The 20,160-nt window shown below is 41.8% G+C and overlaps 1 protein-coding gene and 1 non-coding gene across 3 annotated transcripts in view; one reads left to right on the plus strand and one right to left on the minus strand.

Moving 5' to 3' along the window:
• Positions 1 to 18,373, minus strand: part of BCAR3 (BCAR3 adaptor protein, NSP family member) — a 101,297-nt gene extending 82,924 nt beyond the window's left edge. The window contains exons 1-3 of one of the 2 annotated variants that reach the window (XM_033067143.2): positions 16,926 to 17,377; positions 14,383 to 14,500; positions 3,229 to 3,399 (exon numbers count right to left, since the gene is read on the minus strand). The gene's annotated coding sequence lies outside the window, so the exon portion shown is untranslated. Of the gene's footprint in view, positions 1 to 3,228; positions 3,400 to 14,382; positions 14,501 to 16,925; positions 17,378 to 18,290 lie in introns of those variants that run through there. The other variant, XM_033067144.2, reaches the window with a different exon arrangement.
• On the plus strand, positions 18,112 to 18,197 carry TRNAR-UCU. The gene is given in 2 exon segments: positions 18,112 to 18,148; positions 18,162 to 18,197. It is a non-coding gene; the product is annotated as a tRNA-Arg (tRNA).
• Positions 18,374 to 20,160: the final 1,787 nt, after the last annotated feature.

The raw sequence follows: 20,160 nt of genomic DNA on the forward strand, positions 1-20,160 counted from the left end.
AATCCCAAGTGAGACAGTGGGATAAATGAGCCAGAGGGCCTCCATTCATTTGCCAGCAAATGACACATCACAAAAGATCCATACATTATGCCAGGAAAATACTCAGCAAGAATGAGAAGCCTTGGAAACAGAAATTCTTGACTTAGAGTCTTGTTGAAGGTCACTGCTCTAACACTGCACAGTTCACTTATTTGCATTTGATATATTAATATGTAAAGAAATTTCTGAGTTTTTATGCTCTTTTAGTTCTTGCAAATGATCTAAAGATCGAGACAAATATTAATCTTTTCAACTTCATAGGTTGATAGAAGGGGACTAAAAGAAATGCGTCACATTATTGAAGGAGCTAATAAAACTGTATAGACAAACTGTTTTCTAATTTCTGTACACAGGAAAGCAGAGTCAGATTTAAAGTTTTCAGTTTCCACACCAGAATTTCACTATAAATTAATAAGCCTATATCCAATTTGTTTGTTAAGATCCTGTTTAATGGTTTCAGAAAATTCTTGTTAGCTAATTAACCCCCTCCTTGACTTCAAAACAAACCTATGCTACATTGATTTTTTAAAATATTCCATGATGCTTAAATCAAATGAGATTAGACACAGTTAAGAAAGCAGCACTAATCTGAAGACACTACTCCATCAAATAAAGTTCCAGCCCTTTCATTAAAAATATACAGAAAAGACTCCAACAGTGACTAGATTATTTTCCTTTTTTTCAGAAGCTCTTTTATGACTTAGCCTGGCATCTAATTATAATTCAAATCATATAACCCACAGCAAAGGATTACACAATCCTTGCACAATTTGTGAGTGCCATTTACTGCAGGAACCAATAACGCACTGAGATGTGGAACTTCAGTGCAACAAATCGGATATGTGAGTGTCTAAACACTGGCACTGGTGATTGCAATCAGCTGCTGGGAAACATAGAAAAAGTTATGGACATGAAATTAATGGCTGTTTTCAAGAAGTTTAGACTTAGAAGTTTGCCGTTTGAACTCAGTTTATTACTGCATGTGGCCAAAGGAGAAGACACAAAGAAGCTTTTGGTCTTTTACGAATACTTGACTGAATGCACATGCACACAGCAGACACTAATGTGATCCACCATTACAATGACTGTAAACTGCTGAGTGATTTTCCTGGACTCCAATCTGACAGATACTTTCTGAGAGTATTCTTTAGCCAAATTGATGAACTACACTCAACTCTAGAAACAGTGTGGTGGTTCAGCAATAGGGACTGTAATGTGTGGAATGCTTCATCTTTTGAAAGCAAAACCCATCTAAAAAATAAGTAATTCAGAGGATCTTATAATTCTGCCATGCAAGCAATCAAGACATGACATCTCATTTCTTGAAATCAGATTTCTAACCTCATGAAGTGCAACTGCCTCTATCAATACTACTTGTTCTTTGGCTCTTCTTGTGTTGCAGCACACTGGCTGCAAGACTAAGGAAATGAGCTTGAAGAGTAGGACACACGTGAACCCTTAAAGCTTCAGCCCAGACAAAAAAATCCCATAAATGTGGGAATAGTTAAATTAATTGCACCATGAGGGTCTTGCCTGTGAATGATTAATGCAATCCAAAGTTCTCACTATCTTCCTCCTTTGCTGATAGCATGGCATATGGAAATAAAAACCAGTCTCTAACCCCTGTACATAGAACTAGAGCCAGCACAAGCAAAACAAGGACATGACATAAATTATATAAATTGCTGTTGTAGCTAAGTTTATTTGCATACTGAAAAATCTTTCTTTGATGGTGCCAGCTGCTTGTGAGAAGAATGTGTTTGGTATCATTATAAGAACTCCTAGAAAGAGGGGTATTCTGGTATTACAGTATCACCGAGGTGTTTATGCAAACAAGAAGAGGCTGGGAGAGATCAAACAACCATGTTTAGCAAAAGTATATTATGTATATAACACTCTTTTAGCAGCATTTCGGCACCCTCTTGTGTTGACTGGTGCTCAGAGTTTAAATTCTGAAAAAAAAATCCACACTAACCTTACTAACTGCGAAGACACTCCTCATATACAAAACAAAGAATCTTACTATTCTAAAGCATACAATTGTAAAAAAAAATTGCTAAAATCAAGAAATATACTGAAGCATTAGAACCTAATCTATGTAATTCAATAGCAAGAAACTTCTGTCTGAGTATCTACAAATCCCATGTGGTTTTGATAGTTTGGTGAAAGAGTTACTTCTTAAATATCTCTTTAAATCATTTGTCCCTCAAAGGTTCTTTGTTTTCAGTTATGCATTATCCTAAAATTATTTTTTTACCAATGTAATATTAAAATGAAACTCTCCTTTTACTCTGTATCATCCCTCACAAAGAAGTTGGTGCTTGTGCCATGACTGCAGCATTTTTCCAAGAGCTGAAACAAGTACAGTCATGTGCCCTGAGCTCTGAGCAGCGCTGCTGTGAAGGAGGAGAGCAGACATTACACTGCTGGGTATTACAGCTGCTGTTTTTCAAAGCCTTTTATGCCATCCTCCAACAGTGTTAGATCACAGACATTTACATGCAAACTTGTCAATGTAGCATGTTTCAAATCTTTTCTACACCTGTGATTGCATCTTTTTATTTCATAGTAAAGCTGACATAAACCTACCAACTACAAAGCAAAAATGGTTCTAATATATCTAATATACTTTTCCTCAGGATCCTCCCTTAGTTTTTCAAAGTCAACTGAAAAGATATGTGAAAATCAGATTAATTTTACGTTGCAAATAATTTTGATTGATAAATTCACAAAAATATAAAGCCAATTCATAACTAAAAAAAAAAAATTGCCCTGAACATAATGCAACATGAGAAGAAAATTTCCTTGTATTACTTAACTTGCAAATAGTTGACACATACAATTTTTATTAAAAAATATATATATCATCTGAAGTCTTATAAACATTTAGCTTTCAAAGTATTACAGCTTTACAAAAAATATTTTAATTCTCTCTGGATTTGACAATAGCCCTCGCTATTACATATTCATAGTTATTTTCATTCAGAATTTTAAAAATCACTACTAGTATACTGAGCAATAGCTGTCAAAATTAAGATCCAAAATTAAAATCTTTCCAGATTTTAAACTCACAAAAAGTTGATTTGGAAACACCTGCTAACACACATAATTATTCGTTACTAACCACCAAGCACTGTTTCTAACAGTAAGACTGTACAGGTTAATAAACAGACATACAACAGTTCTTACCATAGCAGGAGGTTATCATGGTCTACTGCATGCTCTTAAAATGCAAAAGCTTCTTGACAAAAGACACACCTTGAGCAGTTCTATGTCCAATCAGCAGTCAGACCTGCCCAGAGTACAGCAGCTGATGAATCACAGTGAGGATAACTGAGCAGTACGCTGAATTTTTTCCCCCTAAATCAAGGAGTTAAATACTGTGTTGAGTAAACTTGTTCACACTTTAATTATTCTTTTTGCTTTTCTACTAGGTGAAAAATGTGCCATCTATTTGCCAATGAGCCATTATGAAATACAGAAGTTCCTAGTTTCAGCTAAGAGTTTTGCATGCTACTTATTAAAAATATTTCCTATTAAAAGTTATTTTTAAAAAGTTTACTTATAAACTGGAAGAAAGAAGAAAATCTAAACACCACCACCCCTCCCACCACCAACAAAATTAATTAATGTCAATGTAAACTATGCACAATCTCAAAACACCCTACATTCATCCAGAGTTTAACAGACTAACATTATTATTATTATTATTATTGTTATTGTTATTATTGTTGTTATTATTATATGTAAGTTACTTAAAAGATCCAGTTAGGATCACTCTCCACCCACCCAGGCTGTACATCTGCCCTGAAAACATAGGTGCTCTCAAAACCTAATGTGTAAGTGCATCACTTTGCAGCTCTTTATCCAAGGATTGTTTCCTCCCATGTATACTGGTGCTGGGCAGAAGATCCCTGTAGGAATCGGGGATGGCCACAGGAGGCCCAGGCTGGTGCTGTGCTGCTGCAGAGCCTGGTGCTCAGGCCAGTGCTGTGACACCTCTCCCGTGGCTGCAGGGGACAGCCAGATGGAGGAGAGGAGCCCACAGGTATTTCATTAAACTATGTCTTCCTTGTCTTCATGTAAAAGGGCAACAAACGGTTCTTAAGTGAATTGACTTTCTGTTTGACAGTAGACATGAGAAATAGAATTGTTTTAAGAAAATCCTGCAAGAGCTCAGAACCCCAAAATGTCAGATGCCCTTTCCCTAGGCAGGATCTGCCCAGTGTGCTGAGCTCTCATTTGAGACCTGTTCAATACTACACAACTCCGCATCAGGAAGGAAATAAAGCTGCCTACACTATCCTTTTCCTTTATAATGTTAGCCACAACAAATGGTATTTTAAGCAATACTTTATAGTCTGTTTTCCTTACTGGGACCATAACAAACTCATCATGAGATGTACCCTGTCAGTGAAGGTCACTAAACCAACAGGTCACTAATTTATCTTTAGATATAACCCAAAGGAAGAGTGGTATCACATCAGGAGTGTTAATATTCATGAGCTGAAAACTAATGATTCTGCCATTTATGTAAGTGTATTACAATGCATATGACTTGCAGGTGTAAATTCCCACACTGGATGTATGTCACACAAGCTTCAACAGCACGGAGATAACAAAATAATCTGAATTTTTGATTTTATGAAGGAAATTAATGCAGCCTGAGGAACAGATTTCATCATGTTCTACCATGTTTTAGCTGCACACTCACTCTAAACCCATTCTGCACAGCAGAAGTGAAGACCCTGAAAAAACACTCTTTACTCAGAGCCAACTCCTTAACAAAGTTTTATTAGCACCATCAACACTACTTTCATTGTCCATAATCCAGGTCTTTGTTTCCCCTTTGTCCCTTCTTTTTTTTCACTTACACTCTCAGATTTTCTAAGGATTCTAAAATAAATTCTGCACCAGGTTCCCATTTTAACCCAGTATTAAAGTTACTTGTCCAGCCTGCCTAGAGATACAATTTCTCACACTTTCACCAAATGCTATTTCACTCTTTCTCATTCTTATTAGTAACATAAAACACACAACCTCTCTGGTAGATAACTGCTTTGTTGTCAAACAAGATGCAAATCTTTCAGTCAAAAAGCACAAGGCCTTTGTGTAACAAATACCAATTACATAGCAATTAATACCAAAAACAAAAAGAGATTGTTTCCCTTCCAAACTCCCTGTGAATAAGATTAGTCCTTAAAAGTAAATTAAGAAGCCATATTCTCTTTTTAGACATAAAAAGGAATATGTTGTCATCATAGCACTAACAAAAGCAAGTGATAATTTTGTAGCAAGGAAAAAAGGCCCCTTTTATTGAAACCTGATTGAAATGTCCCTGACTCTCTGTCTGAGTGCAAATGTCTACCCTAAATCTGTAATTTTGGATGGGAGCTGTGATGGCATTTCTTTTGGCTCTTTCATACTATTTTCCTAGATTCCAAACCCTAGGGATTGCAAACTGATATTTACAAAATTAACTACAGTCATATTACAATAACATCAACAAACAACAACAATAACAACATTATCTCCATGGAGGGTGTGGTAAAAAATAAGGGGTCTTGTTAGCAGTGATTCCTATGATTTCCAGGTATTTCTGGTTGTGGAAGCTGCTTGTTTCACTTTGCTGCAGGAATGACTGATACCTATTACTAATTTGAATAAACCAAGATACACCTCTGTAAAAGTATATCACAATTCTGAACACATGAAATTAATTTTTTATGTTGCTATGTCAGTGCTTGCTGCCTGCCAGCAGTTTGGAAATTAAAGTAAACCCCCTATTAGAACAAAGAACATTCTTTTACTTCAATGCTAGAATTGAAGAAAATTCACTGCTGATTTAGAGTGGCAGAGCTAACTCTGCACATTCATCACAAAGAAGCCTTTTGTATGCTCTGTCTGCACAGAAGACTCTTTGATGTGCAGCTTTTTGTTTCTTCATACTGTAACTTCTGCTGGGTGATAAGTTGCATTAACTTCAATGACAGGTTTTATGAGACAAAAATTGAAAGGAGAATATGGAGCAAAGACTACGCAAGGATTAGCAATAAAAATCACTTATTTAATCCAATGTGCTTCCTCTATGACTGTTAAAAGAGAGAAAAAGTTGTACTGATAGATTACAAAAGTGCAGAGTCCGAGCTCAGGGTTCTGCTTTTGGGTTTAGTGCAAGATTGCAACGTGGCATTCACTTACACAATATCTAAATGACTTCCAAAACAAATTTACTGTGCTTACAGATACAAACCTTTTTTTATTTTTACATTTGTCAGTCTTGAAGCACTGATCAAACTAGTATTTTGTATTAGAGCATACCAGCGTAAGACGCAGCTGCTTATTTACATAGTCATTTTAACAAATATTCTCAAGAACAAATTTTAATATAGTTGGTGTATGAACTAACTTTGCTGTATTCACTTTCCTTTCATACATCTTCAATACATGGTAAACTAGGTCTTCCAGCTGTAATACAAATTAGCCAGTACAATTAACTTGGCCAGTACAAGATGGTAAATCTGAGTCAAATAATAAGCATAAGCTATTGCAACTAGCAATAAATTTGACAGATCTATAGTTCTGAAAATAGTAGTCTAACTGCATTACACAATCACACTCATTATACAATTTTATGGATGGAAAATAAGAAGAAGATTGGAGTAGAACTCCAGATAGTTGAGTCAGAGCCGAGCTGGCTCTGCTAGGAACTGGCAGACACATTTGACCAAGTCACTTAACCATGAGTCAGTCTAACTGGAACTCTGCAATCAATCTTCTTTTATAAAACCATTTGATCCCATCAAATTGAATTTTGAAAAGTTAGAATTGACTAAGACTCGCGATTATAAGCCGCACTGAGTATAAGCTGCACTTCCGGGTGCCAGCAACTTTTCATTCTTTGTCCATTATTTTGACCAGGACATTTTTGTTTATATCATTAATTTTGATAGTTGAGCTTTTAAGGTCTGGTTCATTTTCTGAACTTATCCAGAACTCTGGGGATGCCATGGTGTATGATATTCCCACCAAATTCCTAGGGCTTCAGCCAGTTGTTTAATAACCTTTGAGGTGAAATGTGTTCCTTGGTCTGAGTCTATATAGTTGATTATACCATACCGGGGGATGATTTCCTTCAGAAGGAATTTAGATACTGTCTGGGCTGTAGCCCTCGAGCTTGGGTAAGCTTCTACCCAATAAGTTAGTTTGTCTACTAGTACCAGCAAGAATTTATACCTCCCAACCTTTGGTAACTCAGTGAAATCCACTTGAATTCTTTTAAATGGAAGATAGGCTATAGAGCAACTACCCCAAATTTCCTGTCGTGTCCTGGCTTTGTGAACCTTTTAGCATATCAGGCACCCCTGCACTTCCTGTTTAGCTAATTCATAAATCCCCTTACACCCGAAAAATTTCAGAAATTGTTCTGTCAGAGCCTGTGATCCCCAATGTGTTTGCAAATGTAGTCTCCAGAATTTTTCTGGTATAATCCTTAGATATTAATTCCCTCTCATCTGGTAATTTCTACTTACCTTCTTCTAATGTACCTCCTATCTTTTTTTTTTTTTCCCTTCAATCTCTTTTTGGGAGGGACAAGGGGGATATCCCTGAGTCCTGCCTTCTCGGAGTTCTGGGGTACTTACCGTTAGTAGTGCTGCATTTTTTGTTCCTTTATCTGCTAAATTTCTTCTAATCCGAAATTGTATTTCTGTTTGATGTGTCTTCACATGCACGACCGAGATTGCTAAAGGTTCTGGGGGGTCCTGGGGGGGTTCAGAGGGTCCTGAGGGGGTCTGGAGGTGCCCTGAGGGGGTTCAGGGGGGGTCTAGGGGGCTCAGAGGGATCCTGGGGGTGTCCTGAAGGGGTCTAGGGGGTCCTGAGGGGGTCCTGGGGGGACTCTGACGGGGTTCAAGAGAGCTCTAGGAGGGTCCTGAGGGGGTTCAGAAGGATTTTGGGGGGCCCTGAGGAGGCTCAGAGGGGTCTGGGGGGGGCCTCTCCTCATTTACACAAGTCAGGGTTTCTCCCTGGCTGAGCTCAATTTTGGCTCCAAGCATGGCATTTACACTGCTGGGAATAATATCCAAGAAGTCACGACTGACAGGAAACTTCTAATTTACTGGGATGTGATTCATTGGGAGGCTCACACTCTCTGAGTTAAAACAGCATCACTTAAAAAAAAAAAAAGAAATCACTGAAGCCCCCAGGCTGTCTGGCAATCCATTGCCCCAGGAGCCTTGATGTGCTGCTGTGATAACCATGGAAATACATTGTGTCATCTCATTTTGTCACAGAAGGGAATAAATTCCTGAGCTCCACCCCAGCCTGCAGGGATGGTGGGGGGGGGGAATCCCACTTTTCCATCTCCCTCTCCAGCAGGGTAGGGTGGAGATGTGACTCAACACCACACTGTGCACCCCTGGGAGCATCCTGGGAGTGGGGTCAGGGACCACAGAGCCTCTGCTCAACTCTTCTTCCCAGGGGATGAACCTGAGGCAAAACAGGTGCTTGACCCACAGCAACATCAGGGCGACAAAGCTTGCCCTGCTATTTCCCAGTGTATTGTTTTTGGGTTTTTAATACCCCTTTGAAAGCAATGCACCCAGCTCAGCTCTGCCTCTTGGATGCTGGCAGGCTGCCACACTCTAATTAAGCCTGCTGTTATGTCTAATGCTGGTGGCAGTGTTTCAGGGCACCAGCACAGAGGCTGTGGGAGTGGGAGCAGGAGATGAGGTGGCTGCAGAACTGTGTGGTGACTTGGATGTTCCAGCTAACACACCAAAGAGTGTTGATTTTATCCTCCTCACTGGTCAGATCAGCTCGTGAGCACAGATCCAGCCAGGCTGTATAAAAACTCCTTTTCCTGCAGGGAAGAGGACAGCTGAGAACAGAGAGCATTGGTTTGAAACCCTACTCCTCACTTTGTGGCACAAAAGTGCTGCCAGAGAGCTCTGAAATTCCTTGGTACCCAGGTGAGTGTCCACAGCACAGAGCCAGATCTGCAGGCTCACACTGCACTCACCCACAGCCTGTGCCAGGGGCAGCCTGCACCTGGGAATGGGCCTGAGCTGGGCTCCAGCCAGGGGACAGGAGCAGGGACTGAGGAGGGGACAGCTTCAGCATCTCTCCCTGTGCTCAGGTCACACTGCATGTCAAGTCTGGATAATTTTCCCTCCGCTTCTGAATTTGAGCAGCTCAAATTCACATCATCCCCCATCATGTGCATCCACAGAGTGGTGGCCAGGTACATCTCACTGCTACAGAGCCTCTTTTGCTGCAAGTCATGACATGATTTCAGTGCATTCTTCAGCCTCACTCCTCCTCACACAACTCCCAAGAGCACAGCTCTCCTCTCCTCTCCACGCAGCTGCTGCCATTGTGCAGTGCCACTGTGCAATGCCCATGCACAGGACAGGATAGCGAGGCACAGCCAGGAAATCCAATCCCAAATCCAGGTTCCTGCAGCTCCCTGTCCCCCCAGTCAGCTGTGGATGCTTTGGAAAATCAGCCTCACAGTGCAGAACATGTTGGGATGCGGGACTCTGCCACCACCAAGTGATGAGTGGAAAAAAGAGAGAACAGCACTTGTTTAATCCCAGACTGGTGCCCTGTGATTTGTATTCTGCCTCTTGATCCAGCAGCTGTGCCCTGCTGCCCCTCCTGATCTCCATCAGAGCAGTTCATCTCTCCCTCAGCCCCACAAGGCTGAGCTGATCTGCTCTGCTTGCAGATAATGCCATGGACAGAGCCATGTTGCAATTAAATACTCGCCTGGTTCTATGCTAATGACAAGCAGGAACAGAACGCACAATGGCAGATAATTACAGGTGAGCAATTACAGACACAATCTTCCCTCTTCCTTGTCCTTGGTTTTTTTTTTCCCACCGTTCCACACTTGCTGAGAGCCTGACACAGTGCCCAGAGCTCTGAAGATGATGAGCAGAGTAACAAAAAAGCCCTTTGGAGCACATCCCTGAAGCTCCCTGAGCCCTGATCATCCTTCATGCCATGTTTCTGCAGCCCTGCTGGCCAGGGTAGCGAGCAGGAGGTCCACTTCAGGTGGTCTGAGCTGCTAAAAGCCGTGTCATTAAAAAACCCCAACTTAATAACGACAATGGAATTGAAGGAATATTGTGGAATATTTCCTGCTTGTTTTCAAGAGGGCTTGTAACTTGCTAAAACTTTTTGAAATCCAGCTGCTGTAAATAGCAACTCCTGTGCTTTCACAATCGCTTACCTTTCTTGCTCAATACCGAGTATCTATTTAGGAACTGGTTTTCAAAACATTGTGCATTTTGCACAATTAATTTGGGGAGTCTGTGGTGTGTCTCAATCCTCAAAAAAACGTGCTCTGAAAAGCTGAGGAGATGACATGTGCAAAGTCAACCTATAGAAACAAATAAGCACATTTTCATACATGCAATCTCTGGCAGGATTGCTTAGAAATCATGAAGTGTTTTAAAACAATGCCATAATATTCTTAAATGCCAAAAGACACATGAAGTATTATTCAGAATCACTTCTCTCTCCTTCCCAACCTGCCTGCAAACAAGTGGGATCTGCACAGCTTGGCTGTGGGTGCTGGGAACAGCATCAGTTGTGAGTGGAGCATTATTAACAACTGGAATTATTAACTCTGTTTCAGAAAGCTGTTCTGTGCCTCTACACATGGTCGTTTGGAAGATCTTTTGGAAAATTCATCTTTCACCTGATCCCTCCCTTTTTTAATGAGCCACATCATGCTGTCAGACAACGCTGATGGACAGCATAAAGCAAGGAGAAAGGGAAATAGCACCTGAAATGACAGGCAGGGCCAAAACTTTTAGCCGCCAGGAAGATTCTGATGGTACCTGGCTCCAGTTTGGTCCCCTCCTCTATTGCCAACCTTCATCAGACAATACTCCCTGCAAAATTTTAATACTGCAAAATTTAAATGCCTGCAAAATTTTAAGCCAGGGATTTTTGTGTCCTTGACATTCATTTTCAAGGTTCACAGTGTCTTGTAGGTCCTGTGAAAGAAAGAGAAGAGAGATGTGGGAGTGATTTCATGCTTCCCCTGCCCTGCTGGGGTGATGTTTCTCAGTCTCCACAGGGAGGAGATGTGTGTGAAGCAAAAGGGTAAGAGGAGTTAATTATAATAATTTGGAGGGAGGGGGTTTACATTCTCCATTTCAAAGAGAAGTTCCTGCCTTTCTCAGCAGACACCTGTCCTCCAAACTAAAACAGCAACTTTTCCTTCTTTGTCCATATATAAGCCGCACCTGATTATAAGCCGCACTTTGGGTTCGGACCAAAATTTTAGTCAAAATGGTGCGGCTTATAATTGTGAAATTACTGTAATAACTAAAGTATACATTTCCGGTACCTGCTCTTCTATTTCTAATGATGTCTTAGTTTTCCAACTGTGCACAAACTTCTGCTTTTTGCCATCCTGCAAGCATTTATGTATTAAGGATATCCCCCCAGCTCCACTGCTTTCACAGAGGACTTCACTGACCCTGCATCATCACTTCTTTTTAGATTACAAGAACCCTTCCTCAGGATGTCTTCTTTTCTATCCTAGCCTCTTCAGTTCATTGAAAGGACCTGAGCCCTTGTTCTTCACCCTCAGCCCCACAGCTTCACTGTCACTCCTGATATGTCCTTGGTGCCCAGGCAGACTCAGCAAGGAGCAAAAGTCTAAGGACCAGACAAGCCTTGACAGTCCCTGCAGTATCTTGGATCCTGGCACCCAGCAAACATCCCAAAACATCACATCAGTGTAGCAGATGAATGTTTCCATTCCATACAGATGGGAATCTCCAGTACCCATCAGCTGTCTTTCACTCTTCTTGATGTTCAGCTGAGGTTCAGCTGGCTCTGATGCCTCCCACAATGGTCCTGGTTCATCCTCAACTTTTCCCATATTTTCACATTTGTTCTGTGATTGCACTTCCGCAGGCAGAGAAGGAGCCAAAAGTAACAGTGCTCTCCATCTCATTTCTGTTGATCTCTCCTTTTTTTCCTGATGGAAAAGCCTGCTGACCTCCTGTCACAGCTCCTTTTCCTCAGTTACCTCCTTAGATCCTGTACATCCCTGATCTACACTCTGGTAGTAATTATATCAGAAAAAAGCCCTGATGTCTTCTCTTACTATAAAAATAATTTCAGATTTCTACCTGTGTACAAGAGAATGTTTATTTTCACAAGAAGTCACTCTGATCTTTCCGTAACTTGTGATATTGGAAGAGCTTTGTTTCCCTTTTGGCAGATAGTGTGCAGGGATACAGGAGGCCCAAGACAGTAGTCATGTCCTTTTAGTGATGTATTTTTGCCCAAAGGAGACAGAGAATCCACAGGTAACTCCTTTTTAGCAGAAGTGCTTGATAATCTTCCTTGTCCACTGTGTGTGTGAACCAAGAGCTGCTGAGCATCTTCTCTGCACAATTGTGCCCATGCAGGGTCTGGTGTTCAGTCACACCTCCTTCACACTTGGAGTAAAAATAGTGAGAAAGGTGAAGAATGTGCTCAAACAGTTAAAAGGCTATGGATACTGATTGAAGAGTTGTCAATTCCATAGAAACATGACAGAGCTAAAATCCTGCAGCTGGGTCTCACCCTACAAGAAAATGTGAATAGCTTGCCTCACCATACTTCATGGCCAAGATGAACCCAGGGTTAGAAATTGGGAATTCTGCCATCCAGATGATTACTTCATATTGCACAATGATCTTAGCTACAAAAATCAAATTCATAAATTCTGATTCAATTAGATTAAGTGAATATTCAAATAGATAAAGCAAATTTACAATTAAACCTTTAAAATTCATTCCACATTTACTGGTTTGAAAATCCACAGAGGAAAAATTCTGTTGATTTACCAAAAATGTGTTGGGGTCAGGAGGAGAGTGTATTTATAATTCAGGGCTAGATTTTCAGCCTGTGCAATATTTATAATTACAGTAGTGACAAAAGGACACGATTTAAAAGTAGAATTGTTTCTGCGATTACATCAGTCAGTATTAGATGGAATAATGACTCAGTCACTCATATAACTGGGTGCAAACCAAAATGTAATTAAGAATGAAAGCTTTTCATGCCTTTAGAACGTGCTTGGCAAGATCCTTCCAGAAATGGCACTGACTACACACATCCAACCTTAGGGACACATTTAGCACCCAGTGATGATCCAACAGTGACAGGACATTGTGACCCCACAATAACTTTTAGCTGTCAAGAAGAATAGTCCACACAATACTAATGCCACACTCTGGGAAATGTACAGAGCAGTGAATCCCATAATACTGACATCCCTCATCTAAGAGACAAGAGTCGCAGCCATTTCTCTTTATATCCCTAATCAGAAAAGGTATCATTTGATACAGAATAAAAACTTTTTTCCTCTCAAAGAAAGGTAACAACACTTAAGGCCTGGATTTATTAACCAGGGACATCTTCAAAAGAAATGCTGGCAAAAATCACCAGTTTTCTCTGTGAACATGAACATTGAGCTAACTCTGTCCTTTACAAAAAGCGAAGCACTCCAGCCTAAATTATATTCTTGCTAACATCGATATAGCCTTGAAAAAATTCCCCTGTTTGGTTTTGTTACTTCAGATTCAGAAGGACTCAAATGAAAGCAGAGGTTAACCCAGTGTTTTGGCTTACAAAACATTCCTGCATGGAATCAGATGACTGTACTGCACCACTGTCTAAACACCACACATGGTTCCCAGAGCATGTGGGCGAGGACAGAAAACAAACTAAAAGTGCATCTGAACAGTGTGGGAGAAGGTAAGGGAGTTTCAATTGCTTCAGATTCATTACCTTTTAACTGTACATTCAAATTCTTTTTTTTTAACCTGCCTACTTGAAGATGAACAAAATGAATATATTAATAATCTCAAAGTATTGTACCTTAGCAAGTATGCTAGAGAGCATTCCTACTCCTCTCAATCATTTTGGAAGCCCTGAGCCCAGATCTGTATCCTTGCTGTTTAGTTTCTACTGAAAAATAATAAATAATGAAAATATGCTGTGCTGCAGAGGCAGCACAAATCAATGTCTCAAGATAATTTGGACAATACAACTGCTCTGTTCTTACAAAACAAAGATCCAAGTAACTGAACTGAGGAAGCAACTGAGTAAGCAGGGGACAGGAGAACCCTGTCAACCAGGAGAGTTTCGTTACCCCATCCACAGGAGGAAGAAAACTTAGTGAAATGAACCTGAGTCATCTGTGTAGGTTCTGTTACCATTCACTTTGGAGACGTGTAGTGAGAAGCAAAACACATAATAATTAAAAACTTCCAAAAAAAAAAAAAAAAAGGGGAAAAAAAAGGAAGTTGAATCTAATTTTTAAGTTACCTTGCAGATGACTGGTTTGCACAGCACCACATGGAATAAGAAAGCATCTGCTGTTCATATTGTACAGAAAGAAAAACGCATCAGGCTGCCCACAGTCACCAGCACAGTAGTTTCACAGCTGGAATAAAATTCAGATGTTTAGGATTAAATCACCAGGCCACAAACACATTTTTTCTCCTGAACTGCATAAGAGGAGCTGAGTTACAGTGTCTCCTGCAAAGCTGCAAAGGAACATTTTGACTGTAAATAGTCAGTGGCTTAGTGTTAATTAAGAAAATAAAAGCCCCAAAGGTTACATCTAAATTTCAAAATGTAAGACAAGAACAAAATTTTGCAGGGTCACGTTTGATAATTATTAACTCAAGGTATAGTCTTTAAGATTGCTTTGGCTCTTAAGCAAACTGATAAACGGGGCTTTTTAAGAATAGAATTTAAAAATATAGTGAAAGACATCACTTTGGATATTTTTGAAGGTTGTTTGACACAAGTCTTATGCATTTCTGAAAGAAAAAAAAATTTTAAAGATTAAAAAACCAGATCAAATTAACAACAAACAGAAAACATTGAAATTGTCTTGAAGTAGACTCCTATCTCTCTGTAAATCATATGTACTCCACTTTTGGCAAGAGGCAATAGCTGGGACTTCTCCAAATGTCCTGTTGCAGTGCTCCACGAGATGCCACATGACTGGTCAGGTTTAGCACTCTTAGGGAGCACTCTTGAAGTAAATGGCTTTGCTGCACCTGATCTGTTAATAGAACTACACAGAATTAACATTATAATCCCCTGTACAGATGATTTGGCGTAACTGATCATGTGTCCCCAGCTCCTCAAAGGCACTGCACTTGGGAATTTCTCCTGTGTATCCAAACATATTCAAGAGGACAGAACACGCATTGGTCCAACAACAGCCATAAATAAGAGAATTGGAAGAGGTTCTTAACAGCTTCCTGCTGGCAGCCTGGCAAACAAATTCTCCAATACCCCGACGGTCACATGGCAATTACAGCCTTCACTGAGGAAAAGGCAGAGATGCAGAAGCACCTACAATACAGAGCATTTATTTTCATGTTAAGAAAACAATTTTTAAAAATTGAATCAAATTGTCAATTACCAAAAGAAACCTTCCCTGAAAGAATTGTACATCCCAGCATTTTTCCTGTCAGTTTGAAGAGTGCTTTCTCTTGCTGAACTACACAGGTGGATCATTGGAGCAGTAGGGTTGTAATAACCCTCTCTGAAATGTATAGATAGTGTAAGGGTCCCATTTAGGAAATCTATGCATGAGAGCCTTCTCTGACTTCTATCAACAAGTGTATTAATTACACTTGTTCTTGGAGGAAGGTGGTGGTACTCCCAACAAACATCTGTGGAAGCCCTGCAAATCTGGGAATACATTTTAATATTTTAATACATTTTAAAGCTCAAATCTTACCAAGAGTAATTTGATATACAGTACATAGCTCTACAGTACATTAGCAGAAGTTAATGTTGAAACCCATGTAAAAAGTTTTTCAAAGATCACTTCAACTAATTCATTAAACTAATTTCATAACTAATGTCTAGATTTGTTTTAATTAATAGAAGACTGCTATATGATAATAATTTTGCCTGCCATTGATGCACTTCCTGTTTTGTGTCAAGGTATTCCTACCTCAGTTTCTCCTCCCATTAAAAATTAGCAAAATGGCACAATGTTGAGCTCGGTAAAATCTCTGAGTGCCAGTAACTAAACCCAGCACAACCCTATTCCAAGTAACTTCTGCTCCTTGAAAATGAACATAAAGTTGAAGAAGAGCTGAAATGAAAGCCAGCTGGCAACAGGAGTGGACTTCAGACAGTCCCAGATACGTAAAGTCCAAAGGACTGATCTGGGTCCACGTGCCAGCAAAGATTAATCAGATCCGTCGTTTTTGCCTATGATCACGTTGCGTAAATTCATGACCCGTGAGCGGCCCTGTTTCTCATGCAGTAGCTCCATCTGCTGTCCAAACGCAAAGGTGGACTTGGCACCAGGACTGCATTTACAGAATAAAAAAGCAAAACTACTTGAATATTTTGAAACATTTCTCAAAAAATTCCAAACGTTTCCCTAGTCAGTTCTCCTGCATGGAACCAGTGTTTATCTACCCTTATAAAGCAGCTATCCACAACGAAAATATGAGAGGAAGTAACATTTGAGTGTCACAATTCTTCACTCTCACTGTCTCAGAAGCAGTCTTGTGACAGAAAAGAATGGCTCTTCTCTGGTTCTTCCCCATCTGCAGACACTTAGTGCCATGCTGTCCAAAGGTGCCACACTACCAGATCACACTGGTGAGGCACCAACACTCACTACACCCCACAATGAATTGCCCAGGTGTCCACAAACCACAGAATGTTTACAGTGATTCTTAGTTACTTACAAGAGGTTTAATTGAATTGCATAAACATAAATTTAAGCTTATTATTCTGAAGATCAACTCAGTTCTTAAAAACAAGACTTCTGTTTCTTTTCTGCAGTATAGGGCTTTGAGGAGTCAAATTTTCCAGACTTTGCATACCTTTACCAGGAGCACTCTGATGAATTCTGTCCGTAACAGAACAATTGCGGCAAAACCCAGAGTTTGCAAATTCGACCAAACCTGCTCTGAATGTTGTACAACTTAGTGATTCGTGGTTTGTTTACAAATGTTCTGGCTCAACAGCAGTCTGTTTGCTTGGGGGTTGTACCTCCAATTTGGTACTTGCTGTGACTACTGAACCCTTCCAGCAACCTCCTTTTGCTGGGCAGCACTGCAGAAGCTATTCAGTCATCAGGCAGCTCAAGAGCTCTGGCTTCCTGCTGGCCACAGGCACAGCAGCTTCCTGGGAATCAGAACACACTGCCGGAGTGCCTGAGTCACCTCGGTTACTCATTGCACTTGCTGCCCTGGATGCAATACCGCAGGGATTCTGTATCCCAGTCAGTTAATTGTACACCAGTGTGATTTGCTTCCTTGTTCCTCAGATTTTAGGGTGCGCTTATTTACATGCTTTCCCCCACTCTTATGGATATCTGTACTTTTAAATGATGATTAAGTGCAGCAGGAGATTCTCACAAACTTTTACTGCACAGGCCTCACCGCCCGGGGCTGGCAGCCCCACACCCCCTCCGAGCAGAAGGCCACAGGCTCTGCTTGCAATATACCGGAGGGCAAGGTTAAAGCAAGAATATCCTCATACTCTTGTCTCTTGGGGCTTCTGTTATGCTTACTCATGATTAAAAAAATTAGTACCGCGGACTTGTTTCAGACTAGAATTACAACTTTTATGGAATAAATCTCTTTCTGAATCCACGGAGGACAACAGTGCTACTGAGCATTTACAGACATCTGGAGGAAGAGTTCCTCAATACAAGGCAATTGTGAATTATATCTCTCGAGCATAAGGATCAATACTGGAAACGCCAGAGTGGGATGAGAAGAAATGTTTTATGCTGATCACTGATGAAGTCGGTCTTCTGTGAGGAATGAGGACGGAGCCGTGCACAGGGAGCCGTGGGCCCCACCCGGGCCGCGGACAGCGCTCAGGCAGCACGCGGGGGCTGCCGCGAGACTCGATTGCGTAGCAGCACCTACCACCAACCTTATTCATATTAGTTTAGAAAAATAAAATTGAAAAAAGAAAAGAAAAAAGCCGAAGCATTCAGGGCTAACGCGTGACGGCGCGCGCAGGCTCTATGGACGGCGCGCGAAGATTCCAACAGGTGGCTCCGTGGCGCAATGGATAGCGCATTGGACTTCTAGAGGGTTGAAGGGATTCAAAGGTTCCGGGTTCGAGTCCCGGCGGAGTCGTGTCTTCTCTTTTCGTCTGTTTTTTCATAAATTTCCCCCGCCCCCTACGCCTTTTGGGCGGAAATCTTCCCCCCGCGCTCTCCCGCCCCTTACCTCACCGCCGTAGGTATCCGGTGCGTGGGCCTGGCCCGTCTCCCGTCAGCGAGGCTCTCCGGGCCCGCCTCCTGCCGTGCCTGGCGGTCTGGGGAACGCTGGAAGCGGGCGGCGACAGCCACCATCGACCCAACCTGCCGTGTCCGGCCGGCCCGGCGACACCAAGCTTCCTCAGCGCCAGCGGGAAGGCGGAGCAGGAGCGAGGCTCTGCTCTCCTTCTGGCGCCCTCAGGCTGGGGGAGAAGGGCTCTGCTCTCCTCCCGGCGCCCTCAGGCTGGGGGAGAAGGGCTCTGCTCTCCTTCTGGTGCCCTCAGGCTGGGGGAGAAGGGCTCTGCTCTCCTTCTGGTGCCCTCAGGCTGGGGGAGAAGGGCTCTGCTCTCCTCCCGGCGCCCTCAGGCAGCGGGAGAAGGGCTCTGCTCTCCTCCCGGCGCCCTCAGGCTGGGGGAGAAGGGCTCTGCTCTCCTCCCGGCGCCCTCAGGCTGGGGGAGAAGGGCTCTGCTCTCCTTCTGGCGCCCTCAGGCAGGGGGAGAAGGGCTCTGCTCTCCTCCCGGCGCCCTCAGGCAGCGGGAGAAGGGCTCTGCTCCTGCTCCCGCGGCCCGAGTTCCGCCAGAGCGGTCAGAACCGACCACCAGCCCCGTGGGGCCTCTAGGCTTCCAGGACAGTCTGTGGAAAGTAATTTTACTTGAAAAAAACAAGACTTTGTCTTTTCTGGAGGTACTTCAGTTACGATGGGTCACCGTGATACATTTCTGGTTACTTTCAAGTAACCAAACAAGCCCACAAACTGCAGCCGACAAAACACCGGAATTAACACCATCCTTTCTTACCGACCCATAGAAGATGAAGGGCCATTTTAGTTACAGCAATCAAATTAGGTGGCAAAACGAAACAGTTGCAGCAATCAACAAACCACCTTGATTTTGCTCAGAATGGAATAAATTAATCTGATTCATTATTCCTGAATTATTAAATTTGTGGAGTTTTCTTGATAAATTGTTTTTAATCCTGCAGGTGTAACTTTCCAACTGTAATAATGCTTATTTAAAAGCAGTAAAGGAAAATCTGAAAATGAAACACACCATCAGGCACATTAACCACCACAGTCAGTAAAGGCAGAAACACAAATTAACACAAATTTCTGCCATTAAAAGAAAATACTACTTGTAATTGATAGGCAAAGCTTCATAGAAGTTTTTATGTGTTTTCAGAGAAATCTAATAACCACAGGCAATCACATGGTGCATTTGGGTTCTAACCTCTGCAGCACCTTCAACTTTACGTCCATTTCAAAGCCCATCTGTGTGTGCTTTAATGTCAGTGGTGGCTCAGGAAAGGTGTTCTGCCCAGTGCCTCACCTGACAGGCTGAGCCACGAGCTCAGGCTAAGGTGAGTGGCAAAGCCGGCCAACACCACCTGCAAGTGCCACCCTCAGCACATCTCACCTGTCTGCACAGAACACCAGCACTCGCTGGGCACAGCGTGGGACAAAACAGAAGGGATTAGAACAACCAAAGGATGGGAAAGGATACAGAACACAAACCAAATCCCTTCCTAGCTGTGCTGCACATGAAGTAACTTCTGTAACTATTGAGCAGCCTGAGCAACAGGCACGGCGTGGTTCCTTGCTGTGAAACACCACAGCTTGCATTTCTCTTTTGAAGTCTTTCAGACTCGCATGCTGCTTCTCCAAAGCTTCACTTGAACACCCCACGATGCAACAGAATGACAACTACTGTGGTGCCTTGTTTTCTTCTCAGTGTTCAGTATTAATTTGTGTTTCCATGTCTCAGCTGGAGAACAAGACACCACAGTTGTTTTTACTGGCAATCAAGATGTTGGCATAAACATCATTGCAGTAAAACAGCCTTTCC

The sequence above is a fragment of the Catharus ustulatus genome, chromosome 9 (genome assembly GCF_009819885.2).
Source record: "Catharus ustulatus isolate bCatUst1 chromosome 9, bCatUst1.pri.v2, whole genome shotgun sequence".
Classification (NCBI taxonomy): domain Eukaryota; kingdom Metazoa; phylum Chordata; class Aves; order Passeriformes; family Turdidae; genus Catharus; species Catharus ustulatus.